Source organism: Cryptomeria japonica, chromosome 2, assembly GCF_030272615.1.
Source record: "Cryptomeria japonica chromosome 2, Sugi_1.0, whole genome shotgun sequence".
In the NCBI taxonomy this organism is placed as follows: Eukaryota; Viridiplantae; Streptophyta; class Pinopsida; order Cupressales; family Cupressaceae; genus Cryptomeria; species Cryptomeria japonica.
In genome coordinates, this window is record NC_081406.1 from 289,366,009 (window position 1) to 289,393,183 (window position 27,175).

At 35.2% G+C, this 27,175-nt stretch overlaps 1 pseudogene; it reads left to right on the forward strand.

Moving 5' to 3' along the window:
* The first annotated feature begins 1,590 nt into the window (after positions 1-1,590).
* On the forward strand, positions 1,591-3,093 carry LOC131032571 (transcription termination factor MTERF6, chloroplastic/mitochondrial-like; annotated as a pseudogene).
* Positions 3,094-27,175: the final 24,082 nt, after the last annotated feature.

Sequence of the window (27,175 nt, forward strand, 5' to 3'; positions counted from 1 at the left end):
CAACCATATTTTTTAAATGAGTTTGATATAAAACCCTCCATATTAAAGAACTTGTTAAAAAATATATCAACATCTAAAACTTCATGGTGCTAAAATGCACTATTGGAACTTGCTATGACATGGACAAAAATTTGATTGGATTCCCTTATACACCTTAATCAATCTCCATTGATCATATCAATGATTTTGCAGAAGTTGGAAGACATACCAAGCAATATATACAATAGATACATTAGTGCCCAGTGATTGAGAGAATGATGCCATGAAGTGTAATTGATGCTAGAGTGATTAGATCTAGTACCCTAAGTGTTAATAGAGAGGTGATTATTGTTTGATCTTTGGATTAATATGTTCAAAATTGTCTTAAAGTAAATGATTGAAATGACCTAGGATGATTTTTTTTTTATACATTTCCTAGATGCACAATTTGAACCTTTTGTTAGGAGAGTCAAAGACTATGATTAGTTGAGATTAAGTAAAATTGGGTCCACGACTCCACAATTAAATGAATTTTTAAATTAGGAACAATACTAGATGTGCCACCCTAAATTAAGTTAAGGCCATAAATATGACCTTCAACTAGGTCAATAAAACATTTTTATGAGAGCTAAAAATGTTCTTAATGGAGATAGGGTGGTGTTTTAGCATAAGACTAAATCATTAATAAGTGTATCCAATCAAACAAAATCATGTGCCAGGTCTATATATTTAGGGCACACACAAAATGATGTAAAATGAGAGGAAAAGTGTATCTCATGCACTTTTCACCTCTACAACTATACCCTTGACTTTTCCTCTCAATTTTTCTTAGTAATTTAAAAACAATTTTATAAAATAGCCATTTAAGTAAGTTTGGTGGTGTGCTCTTGTTGAACGTGCACAAATACACTTTTGATTAAAATAATTATTAATTTATTAAATTTGATATATAATACTTTAAAATTTTTAATTAAGACCAAAGGATTGTAGCAAGTAGTTGGTTGAGCATAATTGGTAAAGGTGATCGTATGTTCCTTGATTACACCATGCACCAAAGCTCTAAATTTTCAAATGTACAATAAATAAGGGATGAGGTTGCCTGATAATGTCTCATTTAACTTTGGTGAATGGATACCCCTAGTACTTGGCTCCCAAATAAAGAGTTATCAATTTAAACTCATACTCTTGTACAAGGGATAAGGTTGGGATCAATGCCGTAGACAATTTGGGTGGAATTGTAAGTGCTTAATTCCTAACTAAAAAAGTACTAACCATATTGCTTTTAAATGAATTTGATATAAAACCCTCAATACAAGAATAAAATAATAATTTTAAAAAAAATTAAAAAATCATCAAATTGAATTTTTTTTTAATTTTATTATTTATTTTTTCTTTCTTTGTTCATGATCAAATTGGCAAAGCCACTAAAATATATTATAAGCTCAATAGATATTGATGATTGATGGAACTTCCTTTTTTTTTATAGGGAAGCTTTTTATATAGTTCACAAGATTGTTTTACTTGTTGATATAAGAAAATGAGCCTTAGTTTGAAGCATCTTTGACTTAGAGTCAAGAATCGAAAAGTATTGAAATATTCATTTCACCAAAATCACTTGAGACAAGCTTCTGCCCTCATTTAACCTATTATGATCTCCAAAACTTACACTCAGCAAGACCAATCTTTGATGGTTTCATTCAAAACCAGTCCAATTAACAAATGCATTGATCCTTTATACACATGCAAGTAGACGACAACTTTAATTTGAAAAAGTTTATCCTTTCTTTGTTTTTGTGGTCAGTCTTACTCCTGGTTAAATTTATCTTCAGTGCTTTCTTGATGGAGTTGATTCAGGGGCTTATCTATCAAACCGAAATCTGAATCGAGTTTAACCAAGGGAGCTCAGATTCAAAACCAGAAGTGAGTCTAATACTTTCCAATATAATATATTGGATCCCAAGTACAGTTTCTGTGGTTCGAGCACGTGATAGAACAGATATCAGGTAGGGCTATTCTTAAACATACATAGGCCTGCCTAAAATATATAGTCGATGGCAGTGAGCAGTATTAGAAGTCAGAATGTAGTTGAATTTCTTAAAGAAAAAGGGTTAGACGATACAACAATATCCAAAAATGATAACAAATTGTAGGAGGCTTGAATTCGCCAATGTGGAGGAAAGGGCAAAACCCAACTGGAATTATCTACAAGATATTGGTATACCACTCAGGAAACTGCCCTCAATGGTATGCAAATGTCCAAAGCTCTTGATTTTAGGTCTTAATGAGAAAATCCAACCCATGGTTCAATGCCTTCAGCCTTGCAACTTTGGGGACTAGGCCCAATGATAATGCATTGGCTATAATGAGGTTCCCACACATACTTTCTCACAGCGTTGAAGAGAAACTCTGCCCATTAATTGCCTTTTTCCAGACTATTGGGGTGAGAGAGAAGTAGGTGGGCAGGTTGATTTTGGTTAACCCTAGGTTAATGAGCTACAGCATTGAAAAGAAGCTTCAACCTGTTGTAGAGTTTTTTTCTAGCCCTAGGGTTGAGTAAGGATAGTGGTGACCGTGGTAAAGTCCTGGTTAGGAGCCCCCATGTCATGGGGTACAGTGTGGAAGGAAGGTTAAAACCCACAGTGGGGTTTTTGAGAAAGTTGGGTTTCAACAAGGAGGATTTGAGGGGAATTGCAGTTCATTTTCCAGAGGAGATGTGCAGGGATGTGGAGAAAGCTTTGAAACCTAATATGGAGTTCTTAATGATGTCAGGCTTCAATAATGCTCAGATATGTAGGGTTATATCAGGGTTTCCTCTTGTTTTGACTAAAAGCATTAAGTCTTCACTGCAGCCCAAGATCAGCTATTTGGGGGAGATGAGGAGAAAGATTGAGGAAGTGGCAGAGTACCCTGATTTCTTTCGCTATGGTTTGAAGAAGAGAATAGAATTCCGGGACAAGCAACTGAAACAGAAGAACATCCAGTGTAGTCTGGCCGACATATTATCTTGTAGCCAAAATAATTTTTTCATCAAGTTTGGTATACAGGAAGGGAAGAAATTGTAAATTTGTTATTCAACAGGTAAAATTGCTGAATTGAGCTTTAATTGATTGTTTCCCTGTTTTGCAGATTCAGTGTATTTCTATGAGGTTTCTTGCACTGTTTATGTCAAATGTGATCTTTTTTGAGTTTCCAGTAGCCAAACTCACAAGTACCAGTTGATATTTGCTTCAGGTTTTTTATTTCAAAATCCTTCTAGTGATCCTAAAACTGATTTCAGAAAGATCTGTGATGTTATTTTTTTCAACTTTTGGAATTATCTTCCAAAGACATGTTGACAAATTATGTAACAATGTTTTGCTGTAGGATCGAAGTTCCCTAATGTTTACAGATTTATCTTGAGAAATTCTTGAGGTTTCCATTTTATTTCACACAATTCAATCTGAAGAGATTCACAGCCAACTCCCAAACAGTCTGCAAACATAATTTACCAAAGCTGTCTTTTGCCTTACATAATCAAGAATTCCACAGCATTTGTTAGCAGTAGATAAGATTAGAAACGCAAAAACCCATCCCAATATGTGTTGTGGACTACAGCTTGTTAGGCAAAGAAGAAATTCAGAAACTGATCTAATGCAGACATGAACTTATATTTAACTTGATATCTGAATCTGTATGTTAGTGGAATTTGGTATTTTACTATGTTCTTATTATTTTGTCTTTTTATTTTGCAATTATTCAGCTAGTTATTTAAGGGTCGAGTTTAACTGATTAAATTAATGAGTTCTCATTATGGGAATCTAAGTTCACATCTTAAATGGATATCTAATATAAAATTTTAAGTTGCAATTCTTGATTTTTAAATTGGTTTGTAGATAAGTAGATTTTTAAGATGCAACTCTTGACTTTTCATATATGATATTTACTGTAATTGTTCAAAAAGAATGTATATCCGTTTCATGATTGTACTTACAAAAACTTATATTGATTTCATATTGATGCTTATATAAACAAAATATTTATAATCAATTAACAGTTAAAAAATAAATAAACAAATCCTTCACCTAGAATCTGCATGTTCTATTTTCATTTCAAATGTCTGATTGGTCCAAACTGCTGCAACAGAAATTCTCTTGATGATTTAACTATCAAGTTTATTATTTTATAGTGTGAAATGTTTAGAGAAAAACCCGAACCTTATTTGCTGAATATAGCCTGCTCCAAAGGATCTCTGTTTGTTGTAAATACTTCTGCAGGGTATGCTATTGTGCCTACTTATTAACATGGGATGTAGATTTATTCATGTGTTTCCCTACATATATATCCTCCTCACCATATCATGGTCACATTCAGATCTAAATTCATCATATTCATCTTTGAACACTAAAGGAATATAGGGACCTAAAAAGTGTTTTTATTTCTGATATTTATATTTTTATATTTAATATTATGGATAATATCTTGATCGTCAATATTACCATTTCATTTTAAGTTGATTTGTTACCATTCAAAAAGGTAGTATAGATTAACAATTGTTTATGTAGCATTCAGATGCACTTTTGATTGTGTTTATTTTTTAATTGAAAATTATAATACAATGTATTTTTTATTTTTAATTAATTAATAAATACGGTTAAAGGCGCAACTGCATGATGTAAGTTGAACAGGGAGACCATTATTTGAGCTGCTGGTAAAAGTTTATTGAACAATTTGTTTGAATGGCATGACTTTGAAGGATGATCTTTCAACATATTAACATTTTCTGACCTAAATTTTTGCAAGAGTTTACTCAATATGGAAGAGTCCAAGACAAATTTGTAAATTCATCTTGTTTAGGAGTTCTATTCATATCATTAGAGCTAGTGATGATAGATCATGAACCTCTTCACTAGTTTAAACATTTAGTGGGACCAAAAAGCTCTTTTGGAGACCAATATCATGATTTATTTTTTAGTTGCTTATATAATATTTTAAAGCTCTATTTCTATTGTTTATTATAGTTATTTGCATAATTTTATGATTTATTTTTTAGTTGCTTATATAATTTCTTAAAGCTCTATTTCTATTGTTTATTATAGTTATTTGCATAATTTTATAAGCTTTTAAAGCTAAGGGAAGATGTGGAAGTATAACAAAGTATTCTTAAGTTCTAGTGTTTGCAATATTATAAAAAAAAATTCAAATAAATTTATGATTAACATAGATTAATGAGAGTCATGAATGGATTGGAGTTTTATGGAGATCTTTTGGATGGTTGATATAGGTGGATTTTCTCAAGGATATGTTCTATTGTTGATCTTGACTTATAATAGGGTAAATTGATTGTAAGCTAGGAGTGATATGGATAGTGGATGAAGGGATATAAGGAGCTAAGGTGGATGGAAGGGATGAATGATTTAACTTTGTAAAATAAGGGCCTAATATACATGGATTATCCTCTTGACATAGATCCAATTCTAGTGATGGGGTATGAGTTTGAATATGCATGGGGGATTCTAGGATGGATTTAATATTTTGGCTTGATAGGAATAAATTTTGAATGGGGCTTACTAGAGTGGTCTTGGTTGGCGATTGAGTGCATGATGTTATTGGGTCTAGAATTTCTACATCATATTTGTGATTTGTATTAATAATTGGATTAGCTTGGACTTCATGACTATCTATTAAGGATAGCCCTTAGAAGCCATCTTGAGAGAACTAGGATATGATATTGTTATTGGATAGGTCATTGTGATTACAATTGTGAAGCTTTAAGGGATGATGGAGAGATGAAGGATTCCTGTGAGAGGCTTCTTCATGATAACCCTTAAGAGAATCAAATGAAGTAGGTACATCATTTCCATGGATATCATCAATGTTATTGTTTTGAAATGAGCCCTTGCTAGACATGGATGGATGATTTTGATGATATGTATCTTGATATATGCCTAATATCTCATTAGGTGAATTATTGGAAAGATCTTCAATAGTAACGTCACAATGATCAATAAGGTCCTAAATGAGATTTTTTCAGATTCATGTAATTAGAAGTAGAAGTTTTATGTTCTATGGTTCTGTAGACTAGTCTACAGTAGTATTCGAGGTTAGTTTTGAGTTCATTTGTTTTCTTGAGGTTTTTGACCCACACCCTATCATTTTCATTTCTTATCTTCGTTTCAGAGATATTTTGTTCTAAGCTAGGTGGGGATTTTGGAATGCTTTCAATTTAGGTCAGGGAAAATCTATGCCATTGGTTAATGGCCTTTGCAAGAAGAAACCATATGGCGACGTGTTAAAAGAGAAGGTTTGCTCACAAAGTGAAAGTTCTCTACGTTTAAGGTTGTTGCAATCGAAAAGTGATGGATATCAAAGGTGGCTTTTTTGTTTGAGCGCATGAAAGACTACTAATGATGCTCAGATCGTTAGCAGAGATGGTTGCAATCGTTGCCATAATGATGGCTACACGCGATGATTATTGAAGGGCTTTTCTATTTTAATGAATGATTGCAATTAGTTTTTATGGTTCTATTTAAGCCTGTAGACATTTTGTATTTAAGGGTTCATCATCTTTAAGAAATATGGAGACTCTGTTCTGCTGAAGACTTTTAGTTCATTTTCAAATTAATGAAGAAAAACATATCAGATTGTGTTCAGTTAGCCTTTCCTGTGTTTCTTTAATCGATCAATTAAATTTCTATGTCGCAAAGTAGAGCAATTGTCTAGAGTTTTGACTCTTGTGATCTAATTTAATAGAATAGGCTATTGAATAATGTGTTATTATACTCTTTTCATGGTTTGTAATGTTCAAATTTGACATCATTCCATGTCAATTTGATGAATTAGTAGTTATAAATGAATGAAGACCTGAATTAGTTAAATGATTCGTGTCTCAGTCAGGTCTTAATAGGTGCTTCTTGTAGAAAGATTTGAATTTTGTGTTGTGTCTCTGTGACCTTATGCATTTTGTTCTCTTTCTAACAACAAAGAGAGAGTGACGTTATATGCTTATTTTTTAGAGATAAAATATTTATCTTCTATCTACGATTTTGAGCTTTGCAATGTCTTGGCATGTTGCCTTACCTTTTTGTTTTATTTTCTTGTTTCTTTCAATCTCTTTTCTGTTTTAAAATGATTGAAGAGCCAAATTCTAAACTCCCAGAGGTCGTTTAGTGAAACACATCTTGTCCCCCTTCACTAAATTCCCATAAGATTGTTTATTTGTAAGTGTAAACTTCAAGATCAATAGTTATTTTTCAGGCATGTCCAATGGGATTAGATTTCTATAAATCGCAAGCAGGTGTATGGGCTATAGGATTGTAACCATAACTTGGACCTCTCAAAAACCAAGCTTTTTGCTACCCCCATTAGCAAGTGTAGTGCAAGTTAGAGTTGTTAGGCAATCTACAACACAAGTTCAAGCTCAAGCTCAACAGATGGCCCATCTGTTGCCTAGAAACTTTTTTAATCAGAACAAACAAAAGTCCCTTGATTGCCCCTGTGCCCCCTGCCCAATAGGATCCTATTCTTTCTTTGGCACTAAAATATTTACCTAAATATACTAGAGAGGATTTCAAAACACCTACTAAGCATTTGCAATATGTGGTTGATTGTTGTATCATCCACAATGTTACCGTTTGAATAGACTGTTGCTCTAAGATTGCTTGCAACTTCTTTTAAAGGGAAAGTGCAAGATTGGTATAGATTGTTGAAACCAATTTTCATAGTAGATTGGGATGCACTTGGCGGCCATTTATTTAATAGACTTTTTAAAAAGGGAGATTGTTCATCCCTATTGCAATAATTGATAACTATCAAAAGAGCTCCTCAAGAAGTGATTACAAATTTTAATACTCAATTCCATAAAACCTAGGAAAGAATTCCCTTAGCGGTCTATCCTCCTACTGCTATGGCTTTTTCTTTCTATCTCAAAGCTTTTAATCCAAATATATTTATTATGATCTAATCTCTAAAAGGGATTACCTTGCTACGGGTGTACAAGGTAGTATTAAGGGTGAAAAATAATTTGATCGATACCGAAAATCTCCCTCTAAGACCATCGATGCAAGTGTTTTTGAGATCTCCTTTCAACCTCAAGGAGAAGTTGTTCCTAGTACGTCAGCAATGTCCTAGTTCATGTATGTGTTTCCAAGTGCTCAACAAAATGCTACATTCTCGTAGAACCCTCATTGGTGGCAAAAATTTAAGTGATATGAAGAACTTGTTGCAGCCGTTTTCCAATGAGATTATCAATATTAAGCACCAATAAGAGATGCCCCTCCATTCTAGACCTATCATGAAGTTAGACCACCTTTTGAAAAATACTAGTATCAAGGGGGTGTAAAAGTGAATAACCTGTTGGCTTGATGATGATTATAATGAATGACTTCATATGTTGTCATTGATGGAAAATGTACACACACACATATGTTCATATTGTCTACCGGTATTACTTCTAAAAGTTACTTATATTGCAACTGGTATTAGAAGTTTAGTTTATGATGGTGTCAAACCGGTACATGAAGACAACTGGTATATGCAGGAAATAACTTGACATCAACTTGAAGATCCAACAGAGGTTATCAAAGAAGCAATGGATGACAATTGGTTTACATGTTGAAATGGTTAACTCTAACCGGTATTCATTGATTGTGTGATGAGTTATCACCGGTCGTGATGAGTTACCCTAACCAACAAATTTTGGCAGTAATTTGTTATGAGTTATGTTTGATTGTCTAGATACACTACACCTAGGAAATTGTGATATAATTTTCAAAGCCAACATGAAATCTAAATGTCTATATAATGACATTATGATTATCTATTTTCATGAGATGCTTTGATGCAAAGATAGAAGTGTTAAGTTGTTGAAGGCATTGCAGAATATGTTGGTGATGTAGTTTTGAGTGCGTAGAAGATGATCTATTCAAGCAAGTTGTGCTACTTCTAGATCACACCACCGGTTGTTTTCTAATCACTACAACAATCAAATCCCCTAACTGGGTAAGCTCTAACAAGTTTCATTGTACAAATCCTTTAACAAGGTGATCCATTAGTTTGGATTTTGAAATCCTCTAGCGAGGTTACTCCTAACATGGTATTACCTTTAACAAGGTATAGCTCCTAACAGATCTTTGGGATCTTTAACAGGATTTGCTCATAGCAGAGCACTTTTGTAGACCTTAACCGGTCAATTACCTATTATTGTAGATAGTTAACTTGTGAGTCCCATCTCACCATGGTTTTTCCCATTTGGGTTTTCCACATATAAACACTTGTGTTATAGTGGATGCTTTACTTATTGTGGATGCATTAATATCATTTTGGATTACATGCATAGTGTTTAGTAAACTTATTAAGTATATCTACAGGTCAATGTTCAAAGTAGTATTGTTTTTACTATCACTGATTCACTCCCCCCCCCCCCCCCTCTCAGTGCTTTATAGGTCTATCAATTGGTATCAGAGCCTAACTTCTTTAAGGCTTAATCGCTTGTAAGGGAACCCTAAATCCTCCATGAGGGATATGAGTTACTTTGAGATGGCTAGAGTGCTTGAAGCTACCAAGGAAGAGCTTGAAACCCTAAGGGTCAGATTTAAAGCTTCACAAGTCAAAAGGAGAGAGCTGACTCAACAACTATTGGAAATATCTGATAATAGTTCTTCAGATGAAGCTAACATTGATGCAATAGCTGAAGAAGTTGAAAAACTAAATGGTGAAAAGCTAAATCTAAGAAAAGAGTTAGAAGCCCTTACTATCCACATGAGTCAAGAGCTGGAAGCTAGGAGAGTAGCTGAAGACCTTGTCAAAGAAAGAGATCATGAGATTGCTATGATCAAATGAGAGAATGCAACCTTGCACGAGCATTGGCATTATGAAAAAGAGGCTTTGCAACTAGATCTTGAAATGGCATCATCCCTAAGAGAGACTCTTTCAAAACACAATGAAGATCTTACCAGAGAACTTGTTGAGAACCAAATCTAAATTAAATAAATTTCTTGATTTGTGAAATTAAATCATAAAATACTCCATTTTTAGAAGAAAAAACCATCATTTTCCTACCAAAATAAAGTATCCTATAAGTTGTCAAACAAATGTGATGGCATCCTATCGAAAGATTCAAATTCAATCAGTATTGATGAGACCCAATGATGTCTCATCGATATAAAAGGGCTATCAAATAAAAAGGAATATCGGTGACCTTAAAAAAGGACTCACTGAAAGCAATGATTCCATCGACAAAGAATATCGAAGAAAGTGGAAATGGTCTCATTGACGGGAGAAGGCTTTTCAAGGAAGTGATGCTATCGGCTCAACACATAGAAGACTCACCAAAAACAAAGGTCTTATCAAAAGAGTGATGTCGATCAAATAGGAGAAAGTTCCATCGACAAAAGATATCGATGGGATATAAGTTTTGAGGAGACCAAAAGGCGAGTCACCGATGCATGTTGTTTCACCGATGTGAATTTTATCAAAGAAACTATTAATGAACTCATTGATGAAAGATGTCAATGAAAGCATGTCATTGAATAAAGAAGAGCTTCGATGAAATGATATACTCATTCATCGAAAAGGTACAATGGTATTGATAAGAAATATGTTTCGATGGAAAGATAAAGGGAGTTATTGAAGCTTGAAGTTTCTTCGAAATGGAAGCCGATTGATATAGGATATGCATCGGTGAAAAGGTAGGTGTTCTCATCGAATACAGTATTTCAATAAAAGGAGAAAATACCTCATCGACATGATATTTGAGGCAAAAACGTTTTCGATGGAAATAAAGGGATCGATGGACCGAAAAGCTAGTGATCAAAAGACATGTTTTCATCGAAGTGATTACTAATTTATGCGAAGATTATAATCAAATCTTGGCTAGGGCACATCACCATTTAAATCAAACGTATATCTAAGTGACCGTTGTTGAACTGCCATTACTAACTGCTCAATTTGCCATAAGTAATAAATTGGTAACGAAGAACACAGTACTGAAGAATCCACAGGCGACAAATCACAAGTAGAAATCAGATGAATTCACAGAGAAGGCTCACAGATTTCAAGTAAGTTATCCATATACAAAGCCTCTTTTTAAATTCAAATGGAGTCATCATCTAAAGCTAGTAAAAATAGAAAGGGAAAGGAACCTCTTACCACTGAAGAAAAACCCAAAAGACAGAAGAAGGAAGGGCATTCCTTGGCCCAAGATTTGATTGATCAGTGGCCATCTACCAATTTAAGGTCTAAAAAGATTAAGGCAGATGAGGAAGGTTTGGAGGACACATTTGAGGATCTTGGAGACATATGGACCGAATTAAGGGGATATGAGTTGTTTGTATATGGATATACCAGAAGAGTTGCCCCACAACCTATAAATAATTTATGGCGATTAAACCTAGGCAAATTGGTTGTGGCTAATGTCTTTGTAAATATAGAACTCATGAAAGCCTTCGCAAGCAACTATGACCCTAAAACAAGAACCATATATAATTATATGGGTAAGCCGATTCTTTCAATTACAAGGGAGGTCATTGACACTGTGTTTGAGTTAGATTGGGGGTTTGATGAGCCAATTGACCTCAAGAAATTGATGAGTGAATACTTTAACCTAGAAGACATTTACAAAAGATAGAGACTCCCCATACATAGGCCTAGAAATACAGGGTCTTTAGTGCCATTAGGTTAGTATGACAAAGCTCCTTATGATGTCAACTCCTTCCTCCCTTACTTCAAATATACCTATTACTGTGTTGCTCAGGTTCTAGGGATAAAAGCCCATCCTTTAATGGATATTGCAACCATGGTCATTTGTGTTGATTTGCAGTCTAAAGACCCCTGCTTCTTTGTTTTTATTGTTGACCTTGTTGAAGCTATAAATCATGGGTTGGAGAAGCTAAAAGGGGATGTGGCCAATGTGCATTTTAAGTATTATTCCCTTCTTATGCATATGCTATTATATGTTGGACAAGATGAAGGATTGTGGCCAAAAGAATTATGTGTCAGAGCCTATGACAAGGCTGGAGTAAGAAAACCGGTTCAATTGTGGGTTTCCTCATGGGACCAGAGCTATGCCAATAATCAGTATTGGAACTTTGAGGAGTTCTTTGTTAAAACATTGTACAGATTGTTGGGTTGTCCATATGATCATTCCCTTGCACCAAAGAGTCAGAGATTCTTGAGATCTAAGGATTATGGTGAGGATTCCTCATTTGACCACAATTAGAGAGACTGCTATTGTTTTTCAGATTGCATACAAATAAGGGTGTACAGGTTTGAAGGAAGACCATATCTATTGCCACTTACGGTACCTAATAGAGTGGCTTGCCTGGAAATTCTGAGGCAATTGTCAATTGTGAGTGTAGAGCATCTGACAAACCATGGGAAACAGTCAATTGTGCCTGGATTGTTAGTGTTTTCAGACTTTATTGTGAAAAGTTCCAAAAGTTACGGTTTGTTATTGTGAAAAGTTCCAAAAGTTACGGTTTGTTGCAGACAATGTTGAATTATTGTGGCATGGCAATGGGAGACCCAAGGCCAAATTTTGACCCTGAAGGATATATAAGAACAAATCGGTCATCACAGAAGCTAAAGGCTGGAGAACATAAGTCATATTTTCCAGATGATCTCATTAAGAATATTGATAGAGAAGAAGCCAAAGAAAAAAGAGGAAAATATGAGAAGGTGATGAAAGCCTATAGATGGAAACTTTTCAGAGGTAAAATGAATGAAGATGTATTACAAAATATTGAGGATCCTTTGGAGTTGGCCTACAAACTTATGGAGCATGAATTGGAAATACTTGAAGGAGTTCCCCATCATATCTTTGGGGAAAATATTGATACCATTAGAAGTAAAGAACCTTTAGCTCATATGTCCCCTGCTTCTACATCTGGTGCTATTCCATTTTCCCCTAGAGAAGACTACCCTCCTCATTCTGAAGGGGGTACACAGATAGATTTGACAACATGACAGTTCAACATCTGAGAGGTTGCTGATGTTAGATTCCTGGAACATGAGAATTGTTAGGATTCCTACATATACTGAGAGGGGGTGAATCAATATCTGACTGGTTTATAGATTTTCTTGACTTAAAACATGTAGAGCATATTAGTACTGTGTACCGGTAAGGAGAAAGTAATGCAATAAACAGAGATAGAAACAACCACATGAAAAACACACCATAACACAAGGATTTAACGAGGAAACCCGGTGTGGGAAAAACCTCAGTGGGATTTGTGACCCACAATATTCACTTACTAGCCAATAAGAGAATATTACTGCTACAAGAGGGGCCTGCACATGCAAGAAGGCCAACTACCTAGAGCTCACTGCTCAAATACAAAATAGGAAGTCTCACTGACTTACAAAAATGGATTATACAAATCTAGTGTCTTGTACTGCTTCAAAATAGCATCTATAATGCTAGATCCAATACCGGTTTCTGCTCTGCTTCTTACATAAACCCTTAACCTATAATTCTCATAATAGGTCTACCTTATTTTGCCTAAATATATTCCTTTATCTTACTTACAAATGTTCTATAATGATCTCTCTTATATAAGAGTCATTTTACAACTTTCCAAGTCGGCTTACAATGATTTTTACAAATAAAAAACAAAATAAATTACAACAAAAATCCTGTCGGCCTTTGTGTCGGTATGCTTCCTTTCACTGCCAGTGCCGGTGATGTGAGTGCTGATGTAGAGTTTGATCTTGCCGGTGAACTATCTTGCCGGTGTCATAGGATTGTAAGGTTGCCATCAATGACAAAACCTTCAATCACCTACAATGTCTCATTGGAGTGTGCATATGCCAACAATCTCCCCCTTTGACATTGATGGCAACACTCATGAGAAAATTCCAAAACTTGTAATCCAAAAATGTGTACCAAAAAAATATTACCAAAAATATGTGAGCTCCCCCTGAGCAGAGAAGTCTTTTGCTAATTATTTTCTCATATTACTATTCCCCTTTGGCATCAATAACAAAGGTTGTCAAGGTGTCAATAGAGTTGTAGTTTTTTTTCTCAACCTTGTAGCTGGGTGGTTAAAATTTGAAAGAGATCCACCAAAACAAAATTTATGCTTTCCATAAACTTCTTATTGTCTTTTATTGCTACCTCTATTCTTTGAACTGTACTGGTGAGTTGTTGCATATGCTTTGCCAGTGTTTTCTGTCCTTGTACTAATGCCTTAGATATTTCCTTTCTCAAGGATGCTAGATAGTCCAGTCTTGGACTCAGTCTTAGTCTCAGATTCTTAGCCTTGTTTATTATTCTCTCCTTTTCTTTCTCTAGCTTCAGTGAGTCTTCCTCAAAACCTATTATCTTTTGCTCAAAAACTGATAATGTATCAGGTGAATTAACAAAATTGTCTACAAGTTTATTTATTTCTTCTTGTATCTTGCTCTTTTTCTTATCTATGTCCACTGTCAAAAAGTTTGTCTTGCAAGTATCTTTGTACAGAGTTTTAAATTCCTTTAATATGTTACATAGTTCTGGTAGAAGTGTGTCAAACTCCCTAGTACACTTCTTTATTTGATCTTCAAAGAATTTTTGTTTTTCAATTTCCAACTTGTCTTTGAATGCCTGTTCCTTTATTTGTTCAACTGTCACTGTGTTGTCAGTAATGTACTTCGACAAAGTGTCAAGTTGACTCAAAGAATCCTTATTATCTATGTTGCATTTTGGAGCTATCATCCTCAAAATTGGGATTGTGTCATCTATAGCTTTATAAGATTGTGAACTGCAATCAGTTATTTTCTTCAAACAATCTAAAAGAACTTCAGTTACATTGGTTGATTTGTAGCCTACTGAGGAGGAACCAACATTCTGAATTCCATTGGTGGAGGAAGTAACCATGCTTGTAGTGACCTCTGGTAGGTCAGTCTGTGTTTCTATTTCCTTAAGCAAGGTTTTTGTTTTTCTCCTGTTGCCGGTGGCACTATTTCCACATGAACCTATTGTTGTTCCGAAGCCTATTGCTCTGCTTGTTTCTCTATCTATGTCTGTCTTTTTCCCTCTGCTATCATCTGTCAGTTTACCTTCAGTGTTAACAGTGTTGTCAGCTATCGGTGGCTCACTAGCCATGTCAGTTTTACCATTTGTGTCCTTGTCTATCACAATGTTGACCTTTTGAGTATCAACATCTACTATGTATAGAAATTCAGGATTAGGATTAGTATCCTCTTGTGATACATCCATACTTTCATCTGTCGGTTGGTCTTTTATTGTTGTTATCGGTGGAGTAATTAGAGGCGGTGGGGATAAGTTATCTTTTATTTTGATACTAGGAGGTCCACCAACCTTTCCTTTACCCTTATCTTTGTCCTTCTAATAGAATTTGATAGGCTTGGGGTTCTTGTAATCTTCCCACTTTTCCTTCTCCATAAGGGATATATCCCATCCATTTTCTGTTTCTTCTGTTACCTCTTTTACTCTTCCTGCCATTAGTGCAATATGCCAATGTGCAATAGAGAATACTGACCGGTTGGCCTTTGCAATCAGATCATCTATTTCTTTTGGAGAGTTGACTAGGTAGACAACAAGTAATTTTTCAATTTTGATCTTCTTGTCAAGTTCTACAACAGATTGTCTTCTTGCTTCTAGTCTCTTGAATAATTCATCTAGTAGTTCATCTACAACTTCCATCAAAATCTTCTTATAGATATCCAGGTGTAAAATAACACTGTTTTCAACTTGCTCTTTGTCATCTACTGATAGTGTGTCATACAATTTTTCTATGTTCTTGAGTTTTCCTTCTTCTGTGATTTCATCCAACAGTCTATCAATCGGAGCAATGTTTTGTTTTGTCCTTTTCTTCTTTGGTGTTAGCTTTTTCTTTGGTGTTGTCTTCTTTACCAGAGACCTCATTGCCTATTGTTTTTGTCTAGTTCTTCTAGGCGAGAGTGTGGATACTGGTGAAGGTTGTCTTTTCCTTACAACTCTTTTAATTTCAGCTGGCTTGTCACTCTTTGAAGAAGTTGCTACCTGTGACAGGTGAGTTTCTGGTTGTTGTGCCTGTAACTCATCTTCAGTGATACCAATTTGTTTCAGTACATCTTCTTTTATAGCCTTAGCCTACCTTGAACCTCTTCTCATAGTTGCTTCCACTTTCTTTACTCTCTTCTTAGATTGAATTTGGCTTTCAATGGTCTCAGCACTACCAAATACTTCTTCCTTAGGTTCATTTGGTGCTTCCAGAAGTGCTTTAGCATATGTTTCAATGATGTGGTCATCAGTCTCATATCCCATCTTAACCCAAATTGTTCTTGGGATAATTGCTTCCATCCAGATCTCATCCTTTTTAATTACAAAACATATATCATTCTTGTATTTGTTAACAATTTCTTGTGATAGTCTGATTCTTTTGTTCATTCTGGCCTTTAGTGCTTGAAAATACTCATTGATATTCTTTTCCTTGTTTTCACCCATGTTGTTGAATAAGTTTGATAATTGTTTTCCTACCATTATGTCAAATCCAAGGTTCTTGTTACCTATACCAGGCACTTGTTTGGTTATATGTAGCATTAAACATAAAAGTAAATTACCAGATTTGAATGTTCCTTTCTTATCCTTCTTGATATTCCCTAAATTGTCAATCAATTCATCTTTTAGCCATTCACATACATCAATTTTCACATTTTCTTTTACCATATCATGTGCACTTTTTATGCATAAATTGGAAACTGAGTTAAGTCTGTTTGCATGTGTTGCTTTGTATCCTAAGATCATGCTAACAAATATAACATTTATATCGGTCACATCATTAACCCTTAGAGACCTTCTATTGGATGTTGCACTAGTTAAGTTCATTACTAGGTCATTTGAGACCTTCTGTGTTTTGTCTGGTTTGCTACCAGTGGAGGGTAACCCTGTTACAACTTTCACCACTTCCTTGGTAATTTTATGGATTGAATCTAACCAAAGGAATGCACCATGTACTCTACTCAATACTATCCTAATAACTTCCTTAGGGAAATCCGGAATGCTGAGGATTTTTGTGAATCCTAGGGTTTCAATAATTTGGTGTTTAGGTTTTACTCTACCGGAATCATCATAGATAACAGATTTGTACATATCCTTGATTTCTTCATCTCCCAATTCTTCTATATGGCAATGGATATAGATTCTAGGGTCTTCTGCATAAACAACTCCTTTGGGAATTTGGGAAAAAGCACCTATATTGTCATCCCTTTTAGCTATCTCGGGAACTAGCTGAAATACGGGCCTAGGGCGTTTGATTACCTCGACTACAACAGGGTTTGCTATGAATTCAGGTGTAGAGGAGGATGCCATAATTATAAATACCTTTTTCTGCCTTAGGAAGGATTGATTGCTGAAGTGCTTCGCCTCTTTGCTCGAAATGCCTTAGCTCTGGAGATTTTGTGCTCTTCAAATGTTTGAATGCTCGATGAAGTGAAATGGAGCCAAAAACATTAATTTATAATGTCAGTTTTGCCAACTACCATATTTAATGCTTGCTGGTTAAGTAGCCACTTAACATATTTGCCGGTATAGAAGTAAATTCAACTTCTTACCATCAACCGAGGGAATAATAGCATATGTCTCATTGATTGCCAAACCCTCAAGGAAATTTCTTCAATTTGATGAAGAGACTCCTGCTAGTGGAGTGCTACTCTATTCTGCCGATGGAATGTTGCTTGGTTCTACCAGTGGAGGAGTATTCCTATCCACATTCATTTCTGATTTCCTAATCCATTGTTTTGAAAATTCTTGCTTAACCTCTTCAACTTTTTCTTTACCTTTCAAACTAGGACCTTTGTTGTCTACCGGTGAGGACTTGCTTCTACAAAATTTAGCAATATGCCCAATTTTGTTACATGCATAACAAGTCACATTATTCTTCTGAATAGCTTTCCCATAACCTATGCCGGTTTGTGTTCTGCATTGATTAGATAGGTGTCCAAATCTTCCACAAACATAACATCTCACATTCATTCTACAATTCTCAGAGTTATGACCAATTTTGTTGCATTTTGAACATTGACTTGTGGGGGTGTTGATATTCTAATAATTTCTAGATCTACATTCATTTTCTCTATGACCATACTTGTTACAGTTAAAGAATTTTCCATTAAATTTATAAGCAGTAGGTTGTCTTACCGGTTTGCTATGATCCCGTGTGTTTGCAGTACCGGAGCTTTCACCAACTTCAAAGCCAATTCCAAAAGTGTCACCTTTAGGTTTTTGATTCTTTAGCAAGTTACCAAGTTCCTCTGAGCTTTTCTTGCATTTCTCTTTATGTTGATTTGCAGTATCTAGTTCTCTTTCTAAGACTTCTTTCTACCTCATCAGTTCATTTGAGTCATTCTGAGTGTGCATCAGATCTGTCTTCAACAAAACATTTTCATAACTGAGTCTTGTGTTTTCATTTGCAGCATCACTTAGTCTTCTGGTCAAATCTTCTTCATTCTTCTTTCTATCTTCAATTTCTTTACAAAATCTCATAGTCATATCCTGCATCTCATTCTTTGTTGTCATGTTCTCTTGTTTCAGCTTTTTTATCATATCATTAAGAGTTTATTTTTCATCATTCTCATTTTGCATCTTTTCACAATGTTCTCTTCTCTTGTTTCTTGAAATAGTAAGATTTTCTTGAAGTGCTTGAATAATATCCTGAGCAGCCTTTAGATCATCTTCAAGTTTGATATTTTTCAAATTTTCTGCATCATAGTCTAAGAGAGCTCCTTCAAGTTGCTTCATCAAGTTTTCCATCTCTACCACTGTCAAGATCTTCCTCAAGCTATTAGGCTTCTGAAAATAGAGGACCAAGCCCTGATAGATTTGACAACATGACATTTCAACGTCCCAGAGGTTGCTGATGTTAGATTCCTGGAACATGAGAATTTCATTGCTGATAATGATTTTATTGCCTCCAAAGAGTTCACCACATTCTTGTATCAACATAAAGGATTGCAGATCAGAAACACCATGAAAGATAGAAATGAAGAGCAGTAAGTCTGGAAGCTATAGGAGGAAATGGATCTTATAATGAAAGAAATGAAACCTGAAAAAGGGGAGATAGTTTCTTAAGGAGGCTTGTGTGCTATTATATTCTGGATGGGATATGAAGTCTGCCCTATTATTTGACAATTTTCTCAAAAGATAGGATCTAAGTAAGCAAATGATGCCTGATGAAATTGATAAACTCTTCATGGGATCAAGATATGATCCAGATCAAAAAGCTCTTCTATAATGGGCTATCTATCCAATGGATAAGAGGCCCATATTGGTTGACACAAAAGAATATTTTGGACATTTGATGATACAACAAGTTGGAAGGACTGATCCCAGAATCACTGCGAAACTAAACTTGGATGTGGCCAAGCTAAATCAGGATTAGATAGAGTTTCTTGTGAGAGACAACTCTACATATAAGAACCTAAATGAAAAGGCTGATGAAGAGAAACAAAGACTGCAAGCACGATTACTATAGATTGAGTCAGAGACATGCACTAGTGAAACAAGAATGTCATATGGTATTGACCAAGATGCTATGGATGCCTTGACAGATGCAATATATTGGAGGAGCAAGGCAAAAAAATCATCTCGGCAAATAGAAAAGATGCAGCAAAAGATGGATAAGTTTGTTTATGAAATCATTGAGCATAGATTCAGGAGTGTGATGATACTTGTAGAGAATTACTTGAAAACATACACTGGGACAACCAAAGCTTTGAGGGAACATGAAAGGCTCAGATCATGGTTGCAGGAGATGATGAATGATGATAGTTTAATGACTCATGGTGAGAGGATTGAAGCCAAGACTTACTTGAAGTCACATGATGAGTTGGCGGATTGATTAAGAAATGAGCTTCAAATATTGGACAATGGGAATACCCCTAGGGTGCCCCCTTTTCACAATGATGGTGAATTGGTGTCACTAGAGCAGTGGAGACAAGAATTCATTAATGACAAAGATCAAGCAGTAGAAGGATTGGATCGAGACAACAATTTATCACCTTATGTGAATCACATTCTCTCTAATTATTTCCTGATAGAAACCGACATGAGGAGAATGAACAATGATATTGTAATGTACAAAGATGACAAATATATAGAACATGTGGGGATTTTAAACTTGTTTATCTTTCAGTTTGTTAACAAAAGCACTAGTTAGTGGTTACATACTGAACAGTCACACCTCTTGGTGAAATTGTATACTCATATAAATGGGAATTTTTGTAATATAAATGGCGAAATAGAGATACATTATAGCCTCGGTCTCACCATTGTACCATTTTGATGAATATATAGTACAATCAGTTATTTTCTTTTGTGTATGTGTTGTGGATTACTGCATTTTTTGCAAGCGGTTGCTTGTGATATTATCTAAAGGAGATAAGGTTATTTGTGTTCTTCCAGTGAAGTTTTGTATTCTATATTGTAGATTTAGATCAAAAGGATTTTCTTGTGAATTGTAATTGTTCCCTACAACTCTTCCTTGGATTGTCTCTTAAAGTTAGAGTTAAATTCATTCAAGCGGTTTACAATATAAACTTCAAAGTAGAGCTTATAAGAAACAGTAACTGATAGACATTCTAAAAGGGGTGGGTTTAAAAACTGTCTCATAAGTTTACACAATAAGTCCTAAAGAAATATAAAGACTTTGTAGCCCAAATAGCGAAGAAGGCATTGGTCATCTATAAAATAAAATTTATCACCATATCAATTCACATTTTACTTTAAAGCAATAGGAGTAGCTGAGTAGGAAATATTGAATAAATTAGCAATAGTGTATACACATAAATTTCAAGCACAAAGATCGAATAGCTTCCACAACAACAATCTTGAACTCATCTGCTACATCTCCATCCTAGGAACTTATGCCATTCTAAGATAGGAGGAAGTTAGATCAAGATACTCAATCTGCTACAAAAGGCACTAGTCATCAAAAACTACTACTGAATAGGTATACCCACCTAGGTCTTGCAGAGCCTAAAGTGAGAGAGTTAGTAACCAAATAGGTTCACTCTATAAGTTGGCCAAGTCAATTGGAGGGTTTGATCATAGGAGTTGGCATTTCCTTAGAACCTATCCAATCTCTTGATTTGAGACCCAACAGATTGGTGACTCTACTGGGGAATTCAATTAAGAAATTCTCTGCTGTGGGGAAGAACTCATATACAAGATACAATTTCCTCTCAAAAGAGAGGTGGCAACTCTAAAGTAAAGAGAAGAAGTTTTATGTATGGGAGGAGGTCAATAACACAAGGCCACCCAATAGTTCAATTAAAATTTAATCAGAAAAGAAATAGAAATAATTCAAAAGAAGAATCAATAGACAATCTGATGGAATCCAAGAATGACTTTGTGAATGGAAAGTATAATTAGTACTATTCCGAACACCCTAGAAATGAGGACTTGGCAGCTGTAGATAGAGCACGAAAAGTGAAATTCCCTCCTGGTTTTGAGAAACATCATCCGAATTCAAGGACAGGTACTTCAAGTTCCTCAGGCTCAAGCAGGATGGATGCACCAGACCGTATAGCAGATTTGATGAAACAAATGGTGGAATTAGCCATTGAAATAAAGGATACCGGACGGGTACAAGAGTGTGTAGAATTATGTGCTAAATTGGGCACGAATATCAATGAAGATGACATTGATCATTACTTGGAGAGATACAGAGTGAGGTGTGAACATGCAACCCAAGGATCAAACAAAAGGGGGAGAAATAAAGATGAAGTCAATGCAAAAAACAATACCTACAAGGTATCTGAAAACCCTTTATATGATCATAGATGCAATAATCTTCCATATACCAATCCACCTCCTAAGCACCAACACAATCACTTCAACAATTTTCCATACACCAATATACCTCATGAATATCAACATAATCATTTTAATAACTTTGCATATCAAAACCATTTCCAACCACAAAACCAATTTCCCCCTAGTAATAATAATATAGGTCAGAACCATGGAAATTTTTTTCAAGGGGGATATGGATTGATGAATACAGAATGGAACAGGCAGTTTGATTTTTTAGGGATGATGGTGTATCCTCATCCCATTCCAAATGAAATTAGAACTGTGATATCAAAAATCATTTGGAGTAATGCTATTTCAGGAGAAACACATTGCAAAGCCTTTGATACAGTCATGGAAGATTTTTGCCTCCCATATGAGGATGTTAAAATGAAATTATTCATGCAGTCATTGATAGAAGATGCACGAGATTGGTTCAGAGCACTACCAGATTTTTCAATAAGTAGCCTTGTAGAATTTAAAAGACTTTTCCTTGAACAATATGGAGATTGCAATAGCCCTGATTTTGCGCTACATGAAATCATAAGCATCAAGAAGGAACCTAATGAAGCAGTGGTTAATTTCAATAAAAGATTCAACAGAGTTATGAACAAGATTCCTAATAGGATAAAACTAGTCCCTGAAGTAAGCATCTTGTACTACATGAATGCCTTTGACAGTAAAACAAACTATGAGCATAGAACAAAAAATCATACAACTCTTCAAGGAGTTATGAAGGGTTCCGTAACTATAGAGAATAATAGAAAAGCAGTTGGAACTATGGGGAGAAGGGAGGATGCAAGGTTATTCAATCCAAAGGCTCCTCAACAAGCAAAAGATGAGGAGAAGTTGGATAAGGTGCTAAATGTTCTTAAGGATTTATCTGTCAAGGTGAATAAAAAAGAGAAACAACAATTCTACCGCCATGATAGGTCCAAATTGCATGATATTCCTTACAATACCACATGGAAAGATGGAAATCTAGTGGATAAGAATCAGAAAGAAGGTAACCAAATACCAGAGCCTTTGAGGAAAGTGGTGAACCAGGTAGTTGATGAAGATATGTGGTGCTTAGCATGTGACATGCCTCATTCTCCTTACCAATGTGCAGTGGCAATGAAGTTACAAGGAGGAGAAGAAGAATGTGAAGGGTATGCAGATGACCATACAATAAACTTACTATCATTTGAAGAATATGATTCATCTAAGGGAGATGAATAAAATGATGTAAACTCTAGACGGATCAATCAACAGTGTTGTATGCAGCAGGTATTCTCGGATGAGGAAGATGAGGTCAAGCTGAGGATTCCTACTAAAGAGGAACTGGAAAGAATTATCATAGCTGTTGTTGAACAAGCCAAAAGGACCTACATGCTAAGGAACAAAACCATAAATCCTGAATGGGTTAAACCATTAGGCATGTTCATAAAGGAGAGTAATAAAACATCTAAGCCAATAACTAAGCCAAGTAAGACCCAGGAGAAAAATATAAAAATAACTAAGGAAAAGGAGTTGCACACTTCCAAAATACAAAAAAATGAAAAGGATGAGACAATGAACACTTCAACATTGCCTATTACGACATCATTTGATATTGCTAATACCTTGACACAGATGAAGGTCTATGTACCACTACTTGAGATGATGAAGTTTCCAGAGTACAGGGAGAAAACTTTGAAGGTGATCAATGGTGTTTTTGAGGAAAAGACTAAAAAACATAAACAAAATGGTCAAAATAATAATGCTGAGAGTAGCTGTGTTCTAACCATATACTTGGGGTCAATAATAACAAAAAATCCTTCTCAAGTAGACCCATTCTATTTAACATTGATGATCAATAACAAGATGATAAAAAACTGCATGATTGATTCAAGAGCTGCTATAAATGTTATGCATGTGGGATTCATGAAGGAACTTGGAATGGAAGTAGACACAACTTTGGGTAAATATTATGCTATGGATAACTGTTCTGACCCAGTAGTTGGTGTCATGAAGGATGTTGAATTCAAGTTAGCAGCATGTCTAGAAGCATCTTATAAAACATATATCATTGTGGTTGATGTTCCTCCTAATTATGGCATGTTGCTATCCAAACAATGGTCCAATCTAATAGGAGGCCATTCTCAGCTAGACTTATCATACGCCACTATACCAGTGAATGGACAGGAAGTGAGGATTGAAAGAGAACCTTGTTCTGAGTATATTATTGAGGAGGTAGAACATGTTGAATCAGTGTGTTTCATTCAGTTAGACATAGATAACTTTAAAGTGGAGGTGACAAAACTAAAAACAAATAGCTTGACTCCAATTGAATCTTTTGTCAAGGAAAATTAGGATCAAGTATGGAGGATGTATTTTGATGGATCATGCAGCAAGGAAGGAAGTGGGGCTGGAATTATATTTATTTCACTAGATGGAGAGACATTCAAGTACTCTTTTAAGTTGATATTTGAATGTACAAATAATATTGCAGAATATGAAGCTCTACTTACTAGACTTAACATGGCTACCAAGCATGGAATTAAATTACTTAGTGTCTTTGGGGATTCAGAGTTAGTGATATCTCAGATCAAATAGAGGTATGCTTCTAAACATCTCAGGTTGAAGCAATATAGGGATGATGTGTGGGACACCATTGAACTGTTTGATGCTTTTCAAATAAGTTGGATTGACAGATCAAAGAATATCATGGCTAACTTCTTGGCTAATGTTGCCTTAAAAGGAAATGATAAAACACTGAATAGAGTGTCAAAGGTAGAAATAAAAGTCAAGCCCTTTGTCCCTGATAACCTATACAATTGGCAAGTTTTTCATGATGATGTTGATTTATTAAAAATTTTACATTGTGTGGATCACTACCAAGCACAAGCTATCAACTTCAACGATTTTGTCAAAAAGACAGATGGAAAAGAGACTCTGTTTGGATAGGAAATCATACAACTAAAATCCAATAAGATACCCAGAGGGCTAGTTGCACTAGAAAGAACTTTCAACATGCAAGACAAATTTGAAATTAAGGGGACTCTAGTCAAGGAAACTGATGTTGAGCAGATTAATTTGGGAAGCAAAGAATCACCAAGACATGTTTTTATTGGTAGGAAATTGACTCCTAAAACAAAGCAGCAATTGGTGATGTTACTTAGAAAGTATAAGCATGTATTTGCATGGTCTTATGACAACCTCAAAGCCTACAAGGAGGATCTCTTTCAGCACCTTAAGCCTGATGCCAAGCCATTCAGACAAAAGCAGAGGCCTATAAATTTGACTTTACTCCCTAAGATTAAAGAGGAAATAATAAAAATGAAAGATGCAGGGATAATTAAACCCTACATATATTCTACTTGGGTTTCAAATTTGGTACCTGTTAGAAAGAAAAATGGGGACATAAGACTATGTGTGAATTTCAGGAACTTGAACATATCATCATTGAAGGATAATTACCCTTTTCCTAACATGGATAAAATGTTGCAGAAAGTAACTGGAAGCAAGCTATTATCCATGATGGATGGGTTCTTGGGTTATAATTAGGTCAAGGTTAAAGAAGCTGAACAATATAAAACAACCTTCACAATGCCATGGGGCACATATGTATATTCCCGAATGCTATTTGGATTGACAAATGCAGGGGAGACATTCCAAAGAGAAATGGATGTGGCATTTGCAGAGTTAATAGATGTAATAATGGTGGTGTATCGGGATGACTTGACAACTTATTCAAAAAAGGCTGAAAACCACTACAATCACCTTGAAAAGATATTCAAGAAAGCTTTCGAATATGAAATTTCCCTAAATCCAAAGAAATGTCACTTCAGAGTTGAAGAAGGAAAGCTCCTGGGACATATAGTATCCAAAGAAGGGGTAAAGATTGACCCTAAAAGAGTAGCTGCAATAAATGAAATCTGTTGGTATTTTGGTATGGTTTTGTCATTGATGTCAACACCTACTAAAACACTAGCACTTTGGAGATCCAACAACATTCACCGGCAAGCAAGTAACTATTGCACAGTTACTGGTATATGGTTCACCGACAAGATATAATGATCACCGACACTCGGAATTATGTGGAAGACACTTGGTAATGTCGAAGACATCATTTGGACATCTTGTCTTGGAGTTTTGTTCATTGGTATGTTCATATTTGCATATTTTCTTTTACCGGCAAATAGGTCTAGGGTTACCTAGGGTTACACCGGCAAGTTTATCTTTTCCAAATCAGCATGGCACGCTAAGGAAATGATTAATTATTGTTGTAAATGCATTAAGCTAACATGTTCAATTAGTTATTGCATCGGATATTATATTGTTTGTAAAATATTTTTATTGTAATATCTTGTAGAGCCGACCTACTAAAATTGGTCTTAGGTTATGATATAAATGTAAGATCTTATTTGTAAGATCGAATGTGGAATGCGAGAAAGAATTGTGTGAAGGTATATGCGAGATTAAGAAGAGATATACACGAAGACATCATTTGAAGGTGAAGTTAGGTTTTTGTGAAAGCATATCAGCATTACACCGGTACTGAATCTAGCATATGAAGATGTTATTTTGTGCAATACATTCTTATTGGATCTAACCATCCAATTGTAGTTAGTGTGACTCCCATTTTGTGATTGAGCAGTGAGCTCTAGGTTGTTGGCCTTTTTGCATGTGCAGACCCCATTTATGTACACTTACTATCTGCAGTAGTATCATCTGATTGTGGGTAAGGTTTCCCACTATGCTTTTTCCCCTTACAGGGTTTCCATGTACAAATATTGGTGTCATGTGTCGTGGATGACTTTGTGTTTATGTTTCATGCATTAATCTTTACTGGTATAGCTATTAACTGTTAACACTATCTATCGACATACTTAACTGGTTTACTGATATTAAGCATTAAGTTGGTTAAGCTATTTTTGGTTTGAAATTAGTTGACAACTGATTCACCCCCCCCTCTTAGTTGTCTTCGGGACCTAACAATTGGTATCAGAGCTTAGTCCTCTTTTACAGAAGTTTAACAACTTGAGGAGATCCAATGTCTACTAATTATTTCAAGAAGGACAATCCTAAACTTGATGGAACCAACTATGGCATATGGAAGATCAGAATGGAGACACATCTAAATTGTATTGGCAAAGATGTCTGGGAAGTTACAAAGAAAGGTTACATTGCTGCTGTACCTGGTCAGCCCAGTCCAACTACCTTGGCTAAAGATGAGGAAAATGATTGCAAAGCAAGAGAAGCACTTTTGAGTGCATTATCAAATCAACAAATCATGGGATTATCAGATAGGTCCACTGCTAAAGCTATTTGGGATCATTTGGAAACACTGAATGAAGGAGATTCCACTGTCAAAATTACAAAACTTGAAAGCTTCCAGGTTAGGTATGAACATCTGAAAATGGAAGAAGATGAAAGGATTTCTGCTTTTATGGAAAGAGTGAATGAAATTGTTTTGGGTATTAAATG